The sequence below is a fragment of the Polyergus mexicanus genome, unplaced genomic scaffold (genome assembly GCF_030449975.1).
Source record: "Polyergus mexicanus isolate NDT 795.1 unplaced genomic scaffold, iyPolMexi1.0 SCAF_26, whole genome shotgun sequence".
NCBI classification, from domain to species: Eukaryota; Metazoa; Arthropoda; class Insecta; order Hymenoptera; family Formicidae; genus Polyergus; species Polyergus mexicanus.
Window position 1 is genome coordinate 2976244 of NW_027223346.1, and position 15300 is coordinate 2991543.

At 32.8% G+C, this 15300-nt stretch overlaps 1 protein-coding gene across 2 annotated transcripts in view; it reads left to right on the plus strand.

The window, feature by feature from the left end:
- Nucleotides 1-2123: 2123 nt before the first annotated feature.
- The window catches only part of Dgk (diacyl glycerol kinase 1), a 112114-nt gene continuing 98937 nt past the window's right edge, over nt 2124-15300 (plus strand). For both annotated transcript variants that reach the window (XM_070314173.1, XM_070314174.1), the window contains exon 1: nt 2124-2432. The gene's annotated coding sequence lies outside the window, so the exon portion shown is untranslated. The remainder of the gene's footprint in view (nt 2433-15300) is intronic.

The window sequence follows — 15300 nt, forward strand, 5'->3', positions numbered from 1 at the left end:
TACATATCTATACAGGATGATTTTAAATAAGTGCGAAAAATTTTAGCGGATGATTCTCTGTCGAAAATTAAGGGCGGTCTTTGAAGATTTACACTCCTCTAAAAGGAGAGGGAGAAAAATTATGTTTTTATTTTTTTTCTCAGATTTTGAGTAAAAAGATATTTATTAAAAATTTGGTGGACATTTTCCATTAGTTAAAAGGGTACTTATTAATATTGTTTTAATCCGCCATATCGTTATAAGAGGATAAAACTAGTAACTCTTATTCAATTTTTTATTAGAACTTTTTAACGGCCGGAATGTGATCATCTAAAAATATATATTGGAAAGCTTGATTTCTTTAGAAACCTTTTTATTTATTTATTTATTTTTTTTTTTTGTAAAATTGATAATTTCCAAGAAAAAGAATAAAATATATTATCGCACAAAATATAATTGAAATTACTATAAATTCATTATAATTTATAGTATATGGTCGTATATAATACATGCATATATATTGTTGATATTACTAGTATCATAATAGAATTTATTATAAAAATGAGTATCCTGACTATAATTTTTTACCATGCAATTATAGTCAATTGTATCATTGATTTTATTATCAGTGTAGGTTTCGAGTTGCAAAAAGTTGAATCTTAAAATAAAAAAAGAGCAAGCAAAACAAAATTATAGTACTTAAATGTTGAAAAAAATGGAATCAGAAACAACACAAAATTATAATAAATATTGGAGATGACCGCCTGCGGCTATGATAATTTCTCAGGGAGGGATATAAGAGTATATGTTTATATGAAAAAGACTCCTTCTAATTTTCGACGAAGTATCGTCTCCTAAAATTGTTCGCACTTATTTAGAATCACTCTGTATATCATATCGCTGGAACACCATATGCCAGAAAAGATCAATCGCTAATTCAAATTTACCCATACAGCACCGAAAGATTGCAAACACGTTGCATAGATCTTACATTGAAACATTGTAATATTGCATAGAAGTTGCGAAATGTTTCTGCAATGTTACTACAAGCCTGCGGCAACGTTGAAATGTCCGCCTTCAGAAATATTTCAATGTAAGACTAACAGTAATGTTACGGTGTAATGTATTTGTAATATTTAAATACATTGCTACAAATATGCAAAACGCTTCAAATTTAATACATAAACTTTGAGAACATATAAAAACATCCAAGAGAGATAAGAAAAAAGATTGTGAATTTACGCAATTACAACGAGTTTTTTCTCGTCTCTCTTGGATGTCTTTATATATTCTCCAAGTTTATCTATTAAATTTGAAGCATTTTGCATATTAAAAAATTATTATCAAATTTTTGCTTTTATATAAAAATGGGAACTATTAAACAATTTTCTGTTATCTAATTAACATCGCTATTTTATAAATTATTTACAAGTTTAAGAAATTGATAATGATTAAATAATTTAATTCATAAAAATTAAAATTTTATTTATATAAATATTAAACTCCATATCTTAAGTAGACAATAAACGGATAATTTTAACTTTTTTCGGATAATTATTTGTCCGATTTCTGAACACTCAATTCAATATCTGAATTTCCTGTGTTGGGATTGATATCAGACAAATTAATCTGATAAAAATAGTTATTATACCTTTAATATTACTAACCGCTTTTTGCAAACTTTATATAACCATCGTGATTAAAACTTAAATACGGCGCCGCATAATGGTAAACGAACGAAGTAGTGATTATCAAAAACTGTCTTTTGTAATGTTTTTGAAATGTTGCTGTAACATTCTCATAAAATATTACAATTCCATATTCCAATAATGTCTCAACAATATTTTATTGCAACTTGCAAGATTGTAACATTGCTGCAATGTAATTGCAATGTTCTAGGCTTCGAAATTTGTCGCATTTTGCGATTTACGAGGAATTGTCTAAAAATAGAGAGCACTTTTATACCCGACCAGTTTCGCGCGTTGTAGACAGGTCAATGCTAGAGATGACGAGGGTGATCTTTGCGCGGGCGGACGGCCGGCCGCAGGAGCAGCATCCGTGTGGAGCAGGTGGCGCTGACGCAGGGGCCGGTGATCGCGGCGGGCGGGCCGAGCCAGGAGCCAGTCGGCTCCGCGCTTCACGCGTGTGCGCATCTCGTGTAGTGTCTTTGTCGCGCCGTAGTGTCTCACGATTTCGCGAGCGGTCCCCCTCGCCCCTCTGTTCCGCGCCGTCGCCGCGAGAAAGAAAGAGAGATTCGTACGAGTACTCGCGCAGTGTGATACCGGTTCGCGATTTATTAAGAAGTAAATTAAAATTGTGGCGCGCATTGATAAATTAGCGCGGTTCTTTTTTCTTCGACAAGGCGCCGGCTGAGGACGATGAGGACACCGAGGATGTGAGAGCGACGCCGCATCCGGAGCGTCTCCGATCCGCGGCACGATGGCGCGGAAATGGTAAATACATTGCCGTTTATCCCTCTCTTTTTCAAGGGCCGTCTTTTTTACGCATCCGGTCACTTGTTTTTATCACCCCAATCATTCATTTCCCGCGAGACTCTACGAGACACATGTCCGTCGCGTCACGCCGGTTACTGTTACAGCCTTTCTCTCCTTCGTTCGATTATGCAGAAATATTCGATTTACTTGCGCTTCAACACAATCGGTTCTTATGCTTTATTACACGAGTGTAAAGCCGGGATAATATATTTCGTGAATATGCAATGCTTCGATTATTTCTCCTTTAAATATAATACGTACGAGCGTAAAAATGGCTCTATATTATGATCAGTAAAGATGTTTACGGTTCTTATGTTAGAGAAAATAAATACATCCTTTTAATATCGGAAATATTAAAAAAATAATATTATATACAAGTTTATCACAGAGAGAGATATACAGGATGTCCAAGATCATTTGGGACAATACTCGTGTGCAGATAGAGCAGACCAAACTGAGTCGAAAAGTCATCTTTCATTTTTTTTTATAACGCTTAATAAAGGAGTTATTATTGAGTAAAGTCTGGTCAATCAGCGCCAACCTTTAGCCAAGCGCACGTCGGTGAGCCGCGAAATGTGCACTGTCGCATACTATCAGGCGCGCGGCTCACCGACGTGCGACCGGTTAAAGATCGGCGCTGATTGGCCAGACTTTACTCAATAATAACTCCTTTATTAAGCGTTATAAAAAAAAAATGATACAGGACTTTTCGACTCAGTTTGGTCCGCTCTATCTGCACACGAGTATTGTTCCAAATGATCTGGGACACCCTGTATATGTAAGGATATATTATATAAAATTATTATTATTTTATCTTTATACAATTAAAGATTAAAAAACAGATTAGAGAAAACAATCTGAATCGAAATTTTAAACGATAGAGGCTTATATTAATAAAAATTAATAAGAATTTAAAATTAAATCGTTAATTGATAAATTATTACATGTTACTTAAATAGAACTTACAAGCGATATCTTATAGTGTCTCATTTAAGTAACCACTAATTCTATTATAATATCTCGATCTTATACGCCAAAATTTCCTGATGAATTATTTCTGAAACGATTTGTATCAATTTTTGCATCTATCTTAATGTATATTTGGTTAATGAGGTCCTTTTTTCAACAATATTATATACAAGATTCTAGCAATATTACAATTTAGGAAAAAACAATTGATTCACACACAGAAAATATCCCGCGTACCAAAAGTAATTAACTTAGAACTTAGATCATCGGTATATGCGGTGCAGTTGGTTGCTATTAGTCGCGGTTAGTTGTAATTAAGTAAAGTTTCTTTATCTATATAGGATGTGTCGCGTAGAAAATCATCATTTACATTACAATTTTCTAATTTTTTGCATTATATGCTTTTATATAATTCGATTGTCAAATGAAAACTTTGCAATATAAAGTTTATCTGAAATTACCCAAAAAATATGATTTTATTATCTATTTTTCTGAAGTTCAGCACACGAAAAGAATGAGTCCTTTGCCTTCAATCTCTCATCACTCCAAATTTACTGATTTAATCTAGATATTTTTACTAAAAAAAAATTGATTCCCACTTGATTAAAAATCTTTCATTCAATCTTCACGAAATGCTGAGGTGCTCTGTATATTTCAAAGTTTTGATACACACAATATTCTTAATATTATATATTACATGTAAATAAAAAAGCGTCTTGAGTTTTCTTACTTTTTATATTACTAAATTTTTTTTTTCATCGAAAAAATTATGCATTTATTAATAACAATATCAGGTTTGTATTTAATATTAGCTCCGTTTCTTTAATTGATATAAAAGCTAATATAATCGAACGAATAAAGTCGATGAGTTTCAATCGTTTTCAAAAATCATTAGGCGTCACGAATTTATGTCACCTGATCGACGATTGCGATCTCGGCCTTTTGATATGACATTTAGTCATCATTCGATTTCAAATAATTAACATACTTTTTCTTTTTTTTTTTTTTATCACATACGTCTCTTTGTCAGACTGAATTAGTGAACATTCGAAATTCGGCTCGCGATTATATGAAACGGGGCTACAATTTCACGACCTTTTGTCGGAGATACCTTTTAACCTTTAACCTTCACACAGAGGTATTATACTATATACACGTAATATATATATATAATACATATTCGCCCGCGACTTGCGGTGCGATGTCCTCGTTACTGTCGCGAAAGGCAGGATCCCGTGGTTTCGAATGCATTAACATCGCAATGAGCTTGAAAAAGCGAGTGTTCCCACATTTCCGCAGCTTGATAACTAAGTTTAAAACTGCAACTTCGTATAATAGTAACTTACAAAAGGGTCCAGAAGTCTCACACTATTCTATTGTGCAACTTGTCCTACCGACATTGCGACTTTCCACGAGTGCGGTTGAATGCAATGAATGGAGAATCAAAAACCAATGTTAAATTTCTATGATATTTGACTTGGCTTTCGTATTATAAATGAAAATTGCAATACTACACAGTTGAGATGAACAAATGGGTTCTTCCATTTCATTTGTAACTAATAAAAAAGCATAAATTTATATATTTTTATTTCATTTATGATTCGTTCCATAGACTTGATCTCTCTATAATCAGTTAATATAAATTCATCTAATGAATTTCCACACATATGTATTTCATTTTAAATTGTAATTATTCTGAAAAATTATAATATCAGCAATTACATTAATTTACTTTTATTATTTTCGATGTTTATAGCATGAAATTTTAGAGAAAGATTACATTTTTTAATTTAGAAAACTGTAACGTAATTCCGTGTAAATAATGTCGACAAATATCATATTAATCAAATTTTTATTGCGCGAATGAGCGAGTTACGTCTTCCAATTACATTCAGCGTCCACGAAATTCAAGAGCTGAATATTTAATGAGAAAGCGAGTGAATTTGTCAATGTTTATTTAAGCTGAGAAATATACAAAACATGTTACCTTTACAGGCAAACTGGTTTCAGCAAAAAATATAAGACCGACATGTCGAATCTCTCTCTCTCTCTCTCTCTCTCTCTCTCTCTCTCTCTCTCTCTCTCTCTCTCTCTCTCTCTCTCTCTCTCTTTTCGCATCTAAACATAAATCAATGTCCAAAATACTCTGCAAATTTCTACAATCGATCAAGAGCAGTCGAGTTTTGAAGAATAATAAGTATACATATAACTAGTTTGCAATGTTTTGCGCCAGAGCATTTGAACACTGTTTCTAGAGTAATTTTAAATGCTGACTACGAATCTGCCATCAAAAAATTTCGATTGGGTCAGGTTTTCGAGAAAGACGGGATTGAAACTCCAAAAAAACGCGTTCTTTTTACCATCCTTGAAAATTCGTAGTAAACGAACTCGATGTGCAGGTGATTTTATACAGGGCTCAAATAAAAGCTTGAACATTGTACTTTAATATAAAAATATCGAATCTTTTACCTGCAATCGGACTGCATGAGAAAATCGTATTACTTGATATAGTGCGACTATATCAAAAAAACAAAGCGTGCCTCAGGTTCGATTGTACCTGCGGTAAAAAAGATTCGATATTTTTTATATTAAAGTATAATGTTCAAGCTTTCATTTGAACCCTGTCTGAAGTCTCTTGTACATCGGTCTGCTATGAATTTTCAAAAATGATAAAAAACGCGTTTTTAGGGAATTTCAACCTCGTTTTTCTCGAAAACCTGACCTGATTAGCCATTTTACCTTGTGCATTTGGATTCAGCGCTTCAAAATATATTTTAAAAAATTGTTTTCATTTCTGGCACTAAAAGAAAGTGTGAAATTTGTAAACTAGTGTAATCGGTGTGCCTTTGTCAAATATGATATATGGCAATAGTTTATGAAATGTCCTTGGAGTTGTCTTCCGGCAAACGGGCTATTAATTTAAAGTTGGCTTTAATTCAAAATTGATTTCTCTTGGTTTTGCGAATGAATACCTGTATTCGAAATCTCTTCTTGCGGGAAATATCACATTTGTTGTGCAATACGAGAGAGAGGCCAACGAATAAGAAACGCAAGTTTTTATGCGTAGTATGTCGCGATTATATATTGAAGCCGAGTTTCGAATACTATTTCGAATCAAGTAGTATCGGCTCATTTAATGAATTCAACAACGAGCGGCAATAAATGCATGCAATATCGAAAGTATAGCAATAAAAATATATATTACTAAACGTAATATTTCACGTATCTTTACTATAGCTTTTTATTTTATTTTTTATAGATATTTTACTATAGAAATTATTATATATTATACTGTAGCTTGTTGTATGCGTGGCAATAGCGTTTAAATAGCAGATATAATTTAATTTAAGGCATATAATAATATAAAAAATTATTATATATATATATATATATATATATATATATATATATATACCCATACAGCACAGAACATTGCAGCAACATTGCAACAATATTGCAACATTGTAGCAACATTGCGGCAACATTGTAGCAACATTGCGGCAATGTTGCAATGTTGCTGCAATATTGCTGCAATGTTTTGTGCTGTATGGGTATATATAGGTGATCTTTTTCTTTAATTTATTCGCAAATATCTCTCAGTTGCTTTTCTTCCTCGTTTCACAAATATTGCGTTAATTTTCATCGCTGCTTTTCGTACGCTTCATATATACCATACAGTCATCTTGATGAATTGTGTACATTCAAAATACGTACGCAAGTGGCGACTGTCATCATCGTTAATGAAAGGCTCCGCTCTTGCGATGGAAATCTTTTTTGCGTACGCGTTTACAAAGTGCGTTTCAACAAGTTGTTGATTCAGCTGTCTATTATCTGGATTGCGAATCATCAAAAGGAATAAAGCACAGATATCTCTCTCTTACGCAAATATTATATTTTGTGATTTCGAAAAAATTTTATCCTATCTTAGAAAACTTTGAAAATAAATCCGCACTCACAAAGGGATCCCAACTTTGCAAAAAATATTTTCATTTTGTTTCGGGAAACAAGTGAATAAAAATATACTTTAATAGATTTGCACTTATGTAAAATTATTAAGTTTCACGTCATCGAAACGAAAGAAATTCGATTGTATTTATCTACATTGAGAAAAAAAGTTGTTAACTTGAATAAATGCGTTCAACTAACCACTATTTTTTTCATTGAAATATTTAAGTCAGATACGTTATGCTAGGTTCAATATGTCGTATTTAATTTAAATATTTAAATATTTAAATTAAAAAAATCGTAATCAGTTGAACGCAATTTAGTCAAGTTAACAACTTTTTTTTCTCAGTGTAGAAGCAAGTGTGCGGGAGAATGTGCGCAAGAAAATGTACAAATATGGGTAGTCTTTTTTTTTTTTTTTTTTTTTTCGAGAATGTTCCCTATCAAAGGAATTAAAGCGCATAGGAATATGCATCTGCGATATTTTCGCGTAAGAATATCTATCTGCGATATTTTCGCTGTTTTTATAGCGCTATTCGAAACAATAGTCAGCTTTCGATGTGAGATACGATGAAAAACATTGGACATTCACAAAAGCTGTACAATACGCTGTTACAGTTGCACGGAATATAGTCGTAATATTAACGCATTCGTGAGCTATTTGATGCAAATAATCAGCAGTCAAATTCGTTGAAAAAAAAAAAGACATTCTGATAAACAAATCTATTTCACATTTCTCTACAGTTTTTTTCCCTTTAAAAATGTTTTAGCTCGCGAGTGTTTTCAAATAATGCAACATTTAATTCAGTGATAATTATTTATCAAGGGCGTCCGTGTAGGGGGGAGGAGGTGGGGGCATGATTCAAAATGTTACTTCCAGAATTAGAATAGACTTATAATTTGAAGTCTATACACCTCCTGGTAGTAAAAGCTTTTCCACCGCGATAAGATAAATGTATATCGAAAAAGATTTTCTTTGCGTTTTCTAACTTTCTTTTCTTTATTTTTTTTTCTTTTTTTTTCTTGTTTCTTGAAAAGCAGGCAAAATGAATTAAATTCGAGCAAGACAGGCATCGAAAAACTTTAAAATTTCATTGAAATTAGAAATAAATGTATTTTCTTATAAATTAAGACAGAGTTCGGCAAAGTTTATGTGTGAATAGAATTATACTGTGGAAGAAATTTTATTATTCTATGTGGAAATTAAATTAATTTTTTCTAATATTTTTCACAAATGATTCAAAACGAAAAAAGTAGAGAGTACGGAATCAACGATCTCTCTGTTGAAACATACTTTTCAGTACAAATATCTTTCCATCAATCTTTGTCACAATCTAGATTTAACCGCGTGCACAGGCATTGTGAGAAATATCTATTGTAAATATAGCGCTAAATTAAACGTATCAAATGTGTACATATCTAGAATTTCTGACTAGCATCCAGTGCCATGATGATGTTTAAACTGTATAACGCCATAATCCCTAGGATTCTACCGGTTAGGATTAGCTTTACGTGACGTAGAAGTGAATATGACTTTTATGGTCGTATGGCTCTATGAATATGCCAGGAAAGTTACTTTATAAAAGTAACTCGTTACCGTTACTCGTTACCAATTTTAAAAAGTAACTCGTTACCGTTACAGTTACTAAAAAGTAACGAGTCGTTACAATTTCCGTTACTTTTTTACAATACAAACTAATAAATTATTTTGCATAAGAAAAACTTTTAAAAAATTGTAAGCAAGATTTCATTCAAGGTTTATTACAAAATAAATGATTAAATTTTATCGAAATTCTTTATTAATTTTTAATAAAATTTGTTGCTCCATAGTATCATCATTTAAATGCCCTCTTTGTGGTGTTAATACAGAGCCACCGATGCTAAACATTCTTTCTACAGATGCACTGCTTGGTAGAGCTGTATTATATTTAATAAAAAGTTTTTTAAGTTTTGGATAGTCGTTTAACATTTCTATATTACAATTATTTGATTTTAAAAACCGTTGCAATTCTTCTTGTTCAGATTCATTTTGCACCGTTTTTTGCTCAAAAATGAAAAAATCATCGTGATCGTCAGATTTTCCAGCTTTTGGAGAATTTTCAGTTGATCGGATTCCCAATAAATCCTCCAAGTAATTTTCAGCACGTTTTCTTTTTTCTCCGGTTAACCAGTTTAACTTAAATATTGGATGTAAACATGCTGCTATTATTAATTCTTTTGTTTCAAATATTGTAAGAAATCTAAAATCAAATATAGTAAATTAAGCGACATTGTTTGTTTTATTGAAATTAATACTTTTGAATCAATAGTTTAAAATAAAATAATATTTTTCAATTAAATCCTTATTTAAAATTAAATAACATATGTATTAATCAAATTAATAAGTTACTTTTTATTTAAACCTTGCTGAATAGCTTCAACTAATAAATGGCAATCTATAAGGTCAGATTTATTGAGATTTTCTAATTTTCGTTGCAAGGTACTTAGAACTGGTAGTAAATGAGAGCTCTGCTTTTCCGAAAAGATAAAGCTCTCATTGGATATCGCGCGTCGCGTCATCGCACTGGTCTGCAAGAGCCATAAGTTGATCAATCACATTCAAGCATTTTTACAACATAATAAGAATGCTAATTGCTCGATTTGCTTACGGCTTTACGGTTAAGATAAAAATTTTATCACGCACAATAGCAAGAATAATATCTTAAATAAAGCAAAAAATTTGAAAAAAGTAACGATAAAAGTAACTGTTAAATTCGTTACTCGTTACCGAAAAATGTAACGAAGTTACTTTTTCCGTTACAAATAAAATTTGTAACGCCATTACCGTTACAGTTACCGAAAAAAAGTAACTGTAACGGTAACGGCGTTACAAGTAACGCGTTATACTTCCCAACCCTGGAATATGCATCGTTTAATTATATTCTATGCTCGGCGCGTTTGTAAGCGATTGTCTTCTACAGGTAGACTGGAATTTCAAACAACTCCGCGTGTTTCAAAAGCTCGATCGTTACTCACTCAAAATTCAAGGGCTCGTATAAAGTATTTAGCGTTAAGTAATGACATTTCATCGTTTATTTCTCGTATCTCGCTTACATTTCTTGTGTACAAGTAAAATTCTCGCAGACACTATTAAAATCGGGGATTGAGATGCGTTCTTTCCAAATTTAACCGCGACTTAATTATCATACTTTATACTTGTACTTATTGTACAAACCAAAATTTTACGAATAAAACAAAATTTGCCGTTGAATATGAGAATAGACGAAACGAAATAAAACCCGCTTCAATACTGCGAATATTATCGAACTGACTGCATCAGGTTCTATTGTACATTCAGCATTCCGCATTCAGGACTGCTTAACCGCGTTAAGAACAATGAGCCCCGCAGCGGAAGCATGCTGGCTTCATTAACGTGCTTCATTTGCAGCGATCGCACGCGCGTGCTGCGATTTATTTATTTCAATGAAAAGGAAAACAAAACCTTTTCATATAGTTTATACAACTGACTGTTAGTTCGTTTTGACTTTGCGTCCCTTAATCCTTTTTATGGTGTTTTTCCGACAGAAAACTTATCGCGAACACAAGAATCCCCCCTCTCTCTCTCCTCTCTTTCTCCCTTTTCTCTCTTCGCACGCACGCACTTTGTCTTCTTTCCTCGTTTATCTCGTGCGTCCTTCTCTTTCCCTCCGCATTTTCTTTACCCTTCTCAAGCGTCTCATCCTACCTTGCTCAAGGTCAACCAACGAAGAATGCGTTACCATGACGACGCACGAGCCCCAATGTGACGTGCCGCCCATTTCCATCCCTTTTCCATATACCATACACGTGCTTATCCGTCGTGTCGCCGATTTGATCGCATCCTCGCCGAAGATCGAAATGTGTTGCATAATTTTGACAATGCATCGGCAAACATGTCGCCGGATCCGACAAAGGGCACAACGAAACGTGGCGTAATTTTGAAAATACGTTGACGAACGCATGTATGCGAAGGGAGTATAGCGGTTCTGAGAGAAGTTAGAGATTAAACCTGTCAAACTCGATGTTATATACGGCTAGTATTCCAACAATCTCTTAATTACTATAGATAATATATAACGAACGCGCATCGCATTGATAGCACAGGCACATACGTAAATAAAACTGCATTTCCAGAGACGCGCGTTCGACGATGTAAAAGCACATCGTCACCCAAATTCTGAATTATATTATTCACGAAAATGCGTCTGACACAATTGTGCGGTTTCTGAAAAGAGCCGCTTTATCGTTTCTCTTTGTAATCGTTACTATATAAAAAAAATGTTGTATACATATATATATATACAGGGTGAGTTTTTTACCTTGAGACTGCAAAATATCTGTAAAAATTAGGGTTGCACGAGATACCAAGACTAGTTTTGGTCTTGTCTTGATCTTGTCTTGAATTTCAAGACAAGATCAAGACAAGATTTTAAATTAATTATCAAGACAATACCAAAACAAATGATCAAGATTCTTGATCTTATCAAGAAGTCTTGGTTTTTAAAAAAGATTATCTAATTGTTCCCGATCTCTGAACGGAGATTTTAATTAATATGGAAATAGGCGAGAAAGAGAAAAAATTTTATTTATTGTTGGTAAATAAAAACATTTATAAATTTAAAAACTTTAAAAAATTTAAATTTAAAGAGTCTGCGCATCATTATCATTACACATTTTAATGTGACATAAAAATAGCGCAAATTAATTACTTTATATTACTTAATTTATAAAGTTTAATTTCAATACTTACGTTTAAAAATATATCTATCGCTTTTTGTTCTTCTGACAATATTTCATTTTTCATTGCTTTTAATCCAAATAAATGCTTCATATGCTTTTTTATGATCTTTCTCCAAATATTTTTTTAATCCAGTAGTATTACTATTTTTCATTTTTATTTCTTTAGTCACATTTTCTTTTCGACATAATAAACATACGCCGATTTTTTCATTGTTTCTTGTTTTATACTTAAAATAAGTTTTCTATGTGCATTGTTTAATTGCACTTACTTCCGAACTTTCATTATCACTTTCGGAAATGTTTGCATGTTCAGCGGAAGAACTTGGTTTAGTTTTTAGACTGCGTCTGCACAATCGAGACGTGAGCATACGCAGTAAAGAATAAACGAAAATCGTGCTCGGATAACAGAAGAAATCAGATATATTTACTATTTTCTGTTTTTTATCAAGCTGACAAATAATTTAGTGTTAAATAAAAACTGTTAATAAAAATCAAGGCAAGATCTTTGATACAAAAATCCTCTCAAGACTAAAACAAGATTAAAATTTTCAAGACCAATACAATATTTTTGCGAATATTGTCTTGTCTTGGGTCTCGTGCAACCCTAGTAAAAATAAACATTGTACGAAAAAAATGTTTCGTATAAACCCTTAATATTTTGGAGGGGGCAATTTCATCCCGCAAAAGTTAAATGGAAATCCTCATTTTTATTGCATATTCTTGTAGCTTATCTCGAGAGCTTTTCAAAACGCTATAATAAAATATTTTTTCATTAAATACTTTTTGAGTTATTTTATATCTTAATCTGACATATTTTGATATAAGAAATAAGATATATCTCGTAAAATATTTACTTTTCGATAATCTTACCGTAATACTTTTATGTACAGAATAATAAGGCAAATCAATTAGTATAAAAAATAAGATTATCAAAAACTAAATATTTTACGAGATATTTTATTTTTTATATCAAAATATGTCAGATTAAGATATAAAATAACTCAGAAAGTATTTAACGAAAAAATACTTTATTATAGTGTTTTGAAAAGCTCTCGAGATAAGCTACAAGAATATGCAATAAAAAAAGGGAGTTTTCATTTAAGAATTCAAAGTTGACCCCAGCCCCACCTCCAGGGAGGGGGGGGGGGGGGGAGCGGGGCGGTAGGCGGCTAACTTTTGCGGGATGGAATTGCCCCCTCGAAAATATTGAGGGTTTATTTGGAACATTTTTTTCGTACAATGCTTATTTTTACAGATATTTTGCAATTTTAAGTTGAAAAACTCACCCTGTATATTTTATAGAGAAATTATTATGTATTTATTTAAAGAAATATTGCAAAATATAACGGACTTTATTTTCCGATTATTGATGTTTTTACGTAAGAAGCTTCTCGTTAAATCAAGATTATTCTGCACGTTATTGTCAGCAATTTCATAACTTGTGGAACACGGGGTAACCGGGTTAGATGGGTACCATTGACATCGAGAATGCGAACCGACCACCTGTAGAAACCATCGTTAACGCAAACTACTGTCGCAAGTAATCACGATAATTTACCAATTATATGTACATGTATTAATAAATTTACCTGCGCGCGCATAATTATTTTCACTTCTATCTCGCAGATATGACGATAGCATTAAACAAGATTAATCAATATTGTTTGATTAGTATTATTATTGGAACAATCTATATAAGAGAAATATCATATAACAATTTTCTAAAATACAAACGAAGTTGAAAGTATTCTTTATATGTGCGAGAATATATTTCTCTATAATATTTTATATCGAATTATATGTATATCTGACTTGTTCTCTTAATCTCTTTGAAATTTAGAATATATAAATTATCTTTTATAATTTAGAAGAATGTACTATAAATTAATAAAGCTTTACAATAGTTAAGGAAAAAATTAAGTTTTCGCAAGGGAGAGGGCATTGAGGAATAATTAATTAATTAAATTAATTAATATATTTGATTGTGTCTCTTGTAAAGAATATATTTTAGACTACTCGTGTTTGAAATCATACACACACAGCACTCCCGCGCACACACACGCACACGTACACACCGCGTTATAATTAGAAGGCAAAGATTGAGAAAATCAGAGAAACAATGAGGTGGACGAGTGCAATGGCTTGCCTGGTTTATGTTGCAATCCTGAACCTATTCGAAATTCGAATAGCGCGCGAGAAGCTGAACACCGGGAAAAGTGGGAGATTTAACGATTTATTTCGTGAAAATACATATCATTCGTATTCATTTAGCGCGAGTGTGAATTCAGTGAATATATGTGCAACGTGCAACACACACACACACACACACACACACACACACGTATCGGTCGGTTGCATCCGTTAAATTTACACGAACTCGTATTAATCACGGAAAAGCCACGCTCATGGTATAAAAAATTCAAGGAAACGCGGCGCCGTATATATTCGTTTAACAGTTTTATATTGAAAAGTGAAAATTCAACGCTTGTGCGAGAAGATCGTGCGCGATGTAACATGGACCGTAAACGAATGCGAGAATGAACGCAACGAGATAGGAAACGTCGAATCGATGGGACGCGATATTATCAATCCTGCAGGATGAAGCGCGTCATCGAGTTATTACATGGAGGTGAATTTTTTTATTCCGCACGCGCATTTCCGCATCCTGTTACCATGTTCCTTTTCTTCGAAAGGCGTCTCTAACGATTTTTTTAATCTCGCGCGCTTTTGTAACGCAGGACATTGTTATTACGCTGCATATTGGTTATGCGCGATCGATTGTCAGGCAATTGTTGACGTATTGTGCAAGCCACTACGGCATGATTACTGCCGCGAGGTAACACAATGGATTCGCACGATCGTTTGTTTTCCTTCAAAGCGGCATAGAGAAGCTAGCTAGTACATTTTTCTTAGGATTGTCCATGATATACGTGTACATACACAACATACACGTATCTGCGAATTCACGCAGAGATGGTGACACTTCTACATCTCTCTTATCCGTTTTACCCCATATAGCACTACTGAGCTTGCAACAACATTGCTGCAATATTGCATATTGTAGTTGAATGTTGCAGAAATATTACAAAGACATTATTTTACAATATAACTTTAGTAATGTTACAGCAACATTCCAAAAATATTCCAAAGAAAG